The sequence below is a fragment of the Chaetura pelagica genome, unplaced genomic scaffold (assembly GCF_000747805.2).
Source record: "Chaetura pelagica isolate M959 unplaced genomic scaffold, ChaPel_1.0 scaffold228, whole genome shotgun sequence".
In the NCBI taxonomy this organism is placed as follows: Eukaryota; Metazoa; Chordata; class Aves; order Apodiformes; family Apodidae; genus Chaetura; species Chaetura pelagica.
Window position 1 is genome coordinate 643,376 of NW_009954225.1, and position 6,832 is coordinate 650,207.

Here is a 6,832-nt window from a genome sequence, read left to right on the forward strand (position 1 = left end):
GGGAAAGATTTGGTCCCATGCTTTGTAAATGTAGGATGTAGGATGTGGTACGAAAAGTAAAACACAAAGTAGTTACTGGTGGTGTGATCACATCTTACTTGTCCCATATCTCATACTATAACCCTTTTTGCTCTCTCCAAGGCCAATGTATTCATACTGATAAAGCCACAGAACATTCCTACTCCAAAAATGAAGCCATTTTGTGGTGAACACAAATGACATTCCTTTTTTTGCAGCAAAATATGACAAATTACTTTATTGTCCTTTCTTTAATACTTCAGTTTTTCACGTTATTATGATCATTATAAGCTTTCAGAAACCAAGAATCCACAGAGATGTCTCTAAAAAGTGCCAGGCTGAACATCTGATGAATGATTCAAAGTATGGAGCACAGTTTTTAATATTGATGAAGCTTACTCTGGAATTACAAAGGTTAACCAGTACACCAAATCTGCTTCTGACAGCTGAAAATATTTCTGTACCCTTTTGCAGGTAACTGGAAGATTCTTTTAACCAGGTAAAAAAATATTTGAGGTAGGTGTGTGAATTTCTAGACCAAATGAAAACAAATAGCAGAAGCCCCTAAAAGGCCAACTCCCATCTTTGGCATCTAAGTATAAAGCAGAGTGTCCTAATAGGAATGCCCATTATAAATACAGATACAGTGTGCTACAACCACCATTTCATCATTCTGGATTTTTCCAAATTACTTGATCAGTGGCATATATACTGTTGCACTGAAACATCAAGCAAAGACACAGATCTCAAATCTGTAGTGAAGTAAATTCCCTTTACCTTTAAAGCGTAATCTTTGCCACTTCCAAGATCTTGAGCTTCATAAACAAAAGCAAAACCACCTATAGGAATAAGGCACATCAAGTCAGTTTTAATTTGAACATTCAGGTAAAAAATTCTTTTTAATCAGAAAGAGCTTTATGAATTAAGATTTTTTTTTTCAGAATCTAAGAAGTATATGTATTTTTCAGTGGGCTGCCAGGAGTATGGGTAAACACAGAACAGCGAAAATACTCTATTCCGTTCTTCTACACATGCCAGAACCACACTGCTACTTCATTTCATTTTCTTAGTCTGCATATGCAGACTAAGCAATTTTTTGTAATTCATGTCCTTATAAAACCAACATTCAGTACAGTCAATATTATCTATAATTTTAATTAAATGACTTCTTTTTTCACTATTAGGCTTCCTATAAAAATAGAAATAACCAAAGGAGATAAACTGTTAAATATAAACCTTCTCATACTTTCGGGTGCTTGTCATGCTTCAGGCTTCACATTAAAAGCAGAATAGCATTTTCATGCACTGCACACACTTCAAATAAGGGTGGTGCTGCTACTAAACTGCAATTTGCTATTCTATACGATATTTTTCTTACAGTTCTAGTAAGAATATTGATTTTGAACACCAATAATTTGCTCAAGAGCACTGCAAATTTCCACAAAGTAAAAAAGACTGAGAGTTACAAGTCTGCTAAGTTCCCTCAACTGCTTATTATGTTAATCAAACTGTATCAAAATAGCATATTTGTACAATTCTACTCTATTTTAAAAATCTTGTGTAGCACTTCCATTTCTTCTGGGAATGTCACCCTTGGGGTGACACCAACAGCATGGTTGCATATATGCTCTGTCTATTGCAGAGTAACTCTAGTAGAGTAACATCTAAGGTGACAACCTTAGGGACTTTTCCTTTGTACTTTAAATTTATTTTCATTGAACTATACAGCAAAGTTCTCTCTAGCAACAATTTGGAGAATAAGCACAGAAGATGCCAGTGAATTACAAAATTTTACTTGTTAAAACAACTAGGAGAATAGGATAACTGAAGAATGAGCCACCACAGACAAGAAACAAGTTAAAAAAGCTTTTTTTGTTAGAAGATTCAGGTTACGAATCAGTAGTCATATTAGTACCTTCATCACCCATGCCATCTCTGTGTATAAGGAAAATTAACATGAGGTTGAAGTGAACATGGTATTTGCTTTGTGCAAGACAATCAAATACAACACGCTCAAGAAGTACTCTCAAAAGTTTTACCTGGCAATTGACTATCACAAGGTTCTCCAAGACTCCTGAATGGTACTGCCTACAGATCTTGTTACTTTGCCAGTAGCATCTACAACATGAAACAACTAAATGCCAGGTTCCTGGATATTGTCTGTGCTTTTGGTATCCACAGAACAATTATACACAAAACCAGCAAAACCAAATTAAGATCCTAGTTGCAGAGAAAACAAGCAAAAGAACAACTAGAACACCACAGAAGAGCTAAGGTATCAGTGAGAACACCAAAGATGACAGAGGGCTGCAGTTTGGTCTCACCATACATAACTCATGGGTGCATTGTAGATTACCCATTTACTTCAATTCATTCTGTAAAAGCAGGCTTGTATTTCCCACAACAGGAAGTTCCTTTAGCTCTTCCAGAGCCTCCAGTGCAAGTGCTCTGATCAGTAATGACAATTAGCATTTTGGGCACTGTTCAGACAGGGGTTGGAGGCAGAATGAAGTCCATAACTTCATCTTTGAATATTACCCAAAGACCTTTGCTCCTTCCTGGATTCTGTAGTTGTTCAGTCTGGAGAAATGGAGGCTGAAGGGAGACCTTAATGTTCTCTACAACTACCTCAAAGGAGGTAGTAGCAAGGTGGGGCCTGGCCTCTTGTCCCAAGTAAGAAGCAATAGGACAAGAGAAAATGGCACCAAGAGAAGTTTAGATTAGATATCAGAAGCAACTTCTTCACTGAAAAGGTTATCAAACACTGGAATGGGCTGCTTTGGGAGCTGGTCACCATCCCTGGAGGTGTTTAAAAGATGTGTAGATGTGCTTAGGAACATGGTCTAAGCACTGGACTTGGTGGAGTTGGGTTAATGGTTGGTAGAATTAAGCTAATGGTTGGACTCAATGATCTTAAAGAGACTTTTCTAATCAAAATGATTCTGTGATATGCAAGAGAAGCATGATTTCGGACAGTCCTGATCAGTTATGACTGCTTATGGATTCCATAGAGCTGGTGAAACAAGCAAGATAATCTGTGAGTCATCTTTCTGCTGAAGTTGAGGTGCTGGGAAGCCACGGGCTTTGACTGCTTTTCCCAACCATTTCCTTATTCACACCCAGAGGCATGCCCCAGGTTTGACAGACCACTACTCCAATGAGTTGCACGCCCCTACGCCAGTGTCCACCAGTCACTGTATCATGCAGCTACTACCTCCATGGCTTACAGAACAGTCATTTTGGCAGCTCAGCTGTGTACACTGCCAAGGGTTCTACCAATGCTGGACTGGGGCAAGCCTACCCTGCATTTTAAGTATTCACCTTGCTAGTACAAATACAAACATCCACAGACCCACAAAATTTAACTATGCTTCTTTCAAATGTATCAAACGCCCTCCTGGAAATCATAAAGGTAAAGGCATCCATGCACCAGAAATAACTCATAAAATCAATTGAGTCCACTGTTTTCAAGCATATATCTGAACAACAATAAAGCTGATCCAAACTCTGAAAAAGCTTTCCTACAAGCTCTTCCTCCAATTTAGGAGGAGGCTTGCAATACAAACCAAGTCATATATTATCACTAAGTTTAATCCTGTTAACACAGAGTAGGAAGAGGTAAAGAGAGGAATTTGTACACAACTAAAAAAAGATCAGTAAGTTTTTTAGAAAGATGTATTGCAAATTTTCACAGAAGTGCTGATCATGATACAGTCCTCCCAAAACTCCAGACATATTCACAACTGCCATTTTTTTTCCTCTCAGTTCACAAATAATCTTAAAATTCATACCTAAAACTCAACCACATTCATGAAAACTACACAAGTTCATTACTTGATGGAAAAGCCTGGCTTTTTAATACTCAGAATCACAAGGTTACAACTACCTCAGTAATGCTTAGAAGTTTTAAATAACTTTGTAGCATTTAAATTAACTTCATTTCCAAGAAAAAAAAATATTTCAGCCCTTTTAGGTAGGAAGTTACAAAAATTTATATTCAGCTCCATAACTACTTCAAAACATATGCTGATTGCAAGTTTCAATATCAACTGAATGTCATAAGTGTTCATTTTCAACTATTTAGTTAATTTTGAGCAATGCAAGTAACTAAAAATTACAAATTCTTGTTATTAGCAGAAGTTAATACAAGCTCTGCTTGTAAAGTACAGGTATTTGACTTTAACTGACCTTTATCTGGAAATCTAGTGAAATCTGCACACAGCGACCAAGCTAAGATTTTTTTGAGGTCAAATTTAAAGCAGGTGAGACTCAACTTGTATATTAGCAAAATATTTTGTTTAATTACTACATTTTCATAGCATTGGTTAGCAAAAGGAAAAGTAAAAAAGAGTCTTTTTTTAAGGCCATTTCAATGGTGGCATGGCTTAGAAGAGCTCCTAGCAATAGTTATGCAGTAGTATGGTAATTTATACAAATGTATTAGAATAGTTAGGTGAAGGGAGAAACTTCATTAAAATAGTGGCAGCCTTAGCATACACAACTGGCTCAAAAAATGAACTCTTACTTCAGCAACTGTACCTAAAAACTGAATACTGAAATGCTAAGACTTAAGCTCATTAATCTTTCAGAACTCCAAACAAAAGCCAGTGGTATCGTATCTGGCAAAATTCCTTCTTCACTGAACACATTTTATAGAGAATTTCAATGCTACGGCCTCTACCTCATCCTTTACAACTGTCTCTGTCAAGACATGAGTTTGAATTAAGTTCCTCATTCTATCATTTCATTGCTTCACCTGAACATGATTCAGTTCCTTAACAAGACTGCTTATTCCAGGTGGTAACCACCAGTTCACTACTGCAGCACTACTCCCAGTAGCAATTTTTAACCTACGGATTTTCTGGGATACCAAAGGAGGTACAGGAAGCTGTGAAGGTACTTTAAATTTACTTTTTTTTAAAGCATCTGTTACTGGTGAAAACAACCTTTTCACAGAAAGCAAAATTAGTTCTAGTGCTTCATTATTAAAAGTAGTTTCAAGTTCAATGCTGAAGAGCTAGTTTATTAAAATGGTTTCAATATACCCTAAATAGGGACAACTTTAGTGGCAAACTTGGCCCAGAGTAAACTATTACAGCAAAGGACATCTGACTGATGTAGTTTGCAATACAATTCACAAAAATTAAAGTAGTTTCACCTGTTTAATTATAACCACACCTAGGATTTCACAATCAACACAGCCATATGAGCCAAGGATCACACCCCTACATCAACATACCTGCATGAACAGACACCTGCATAATAGACTCAACCAAGACAAACGAGGAAATTAAATTTAAGAGTAGAAGTAGTGCTTTATTTTCTTTCCTAGAGGTGTAGAAAGAATGCAGTTTTATTTGGGGTGTTTCCACTTGTTATTTTCACTCATAAATACCACTAGGTGGTTTTAAGTCAGCTTTCTGAGGCTTTTTCTATCTGTAAAATCATCTTAATATTTCCCCATACAGGTTACCAGTGTGAATATATATGTTAACACCCATGTGAGTTCTTGCCCTGAAAAACAAGTTTTTAATCACTGAAGCATTTCATAGTGCCCCTTTCACAATACAGACCAACCTCTCAAAAATGGTCTCACATTTCTGCCACAGGAACTATGGCAGAAGAAAACTGATTTTCTGTAGACACAAACTTACTCAGAGGTTCACTATAGAGCATCATACCAAATCCTGAAAATGAGTAGCGGAAGTACTACAGTCCTGGATCAGTCTTGCCTCATAGCAGACCCAAAGAAATATGGTAGGGTATGAAGCTTCTTAACCTTACTCAACTTCCTGGTCCACACTAAGACAGTCTGATACTTCCTTTGCATTGGGAACTAACTCCACCTCATTTGCTTTAATTGAGAGCACTACACGCTCATCCTTACACCAGCACAGCCCACAGGCATTGTTCCTGACAATATTTCATCATCCTCTTAGAACAACTAGAAGACATTTTCATTTCTAGGCAAGAGATTCACCTTCTCCCTCAAGCTAAACCTAGGCACCAAATAATATCAAATAAGTTCACTGCATTATAAATCAAAACAGATTTTTTTTTTAATTCTGTACCTGTTTTTCCCACCTGCCCTGATTTTTTCAGACAAGCTTCCAGTGAAATGACAGTTTTCCTACTTTCCAGCTAGAGAAGCATTAAAGCAGGGACATCAACCTCAACATAAACCAGCTTGCTACAGTCACACATTGTTTCATGAAACACTTCAGTAGTCATGAGAAAGGGATGGTGTGAATAACTTCCTGTTTATAACTACCTGATATGACTTGTCTGGTCCCCTCCCAAGTACTGACCAAATTTGTTTCCCTATCAATTTTTAGTTGCTCATTTGCTCATGTTTCAATTAGGCCTTTACTGAAACACAATCATGCGAGCTGAGAAGTTACAGTGTATCTTACCTGAAAGCAGACAGATGTTTTTCCACCGGGGTACAAGCAACATCTTTATTCAGAACAGAAAGGATGCTCAGTCATCGTTACTAAGCTTTGTTAAGCATATTTTCTGAAGTCCAGTCATGCATTTGTGTTAATTGCAAAGTCCCAATAACTAAATGAAACTGCTTCAAAAACTAAGCATGGTTTAAAGAGCTGGACTTTTTCCCATAACCTTGAGAAGTAGAGAGGTAGAAAAACCTTGAGACTTTCAGAGTTCCCCTGCAAACAGGAACAGCTACACCCAAGAAACATCTGCTTAAAAAAAAAGTGGCACTGTTCAGCTTCATGATTAAAAACTTTGTTGCATCTACAGTAAAAGGAATACAAACTAGAAAGCTGCTAATCCAGCATGCTTCAATTCTTGC

The 6,832-nt window shown here is 37.1% G+C and overlaps 1 protein-coding gene across 1 annotated transcript in view; it reads right to left on the minus strand.

Annotated features, from left to right (window-relative positions):
• The window catches only part of GAK (cyclin G associated kinase), a 49,697-nt gene extending 48,846 nt beyond the window's left edge, over positions 1–851 (minus strand). Inside the window, exon 1 of the mRNA XM_010003534.1 lies at positions 796–851. The gene's annotated coding sequence lies outside the window, so the exon portion shown is untranslated. The remainder of the gene's footprint in view (positions 1–795) is intronic.
• Between the last annotated feature and the right edge of the window lie 5,981 nt (positions 852–6,832).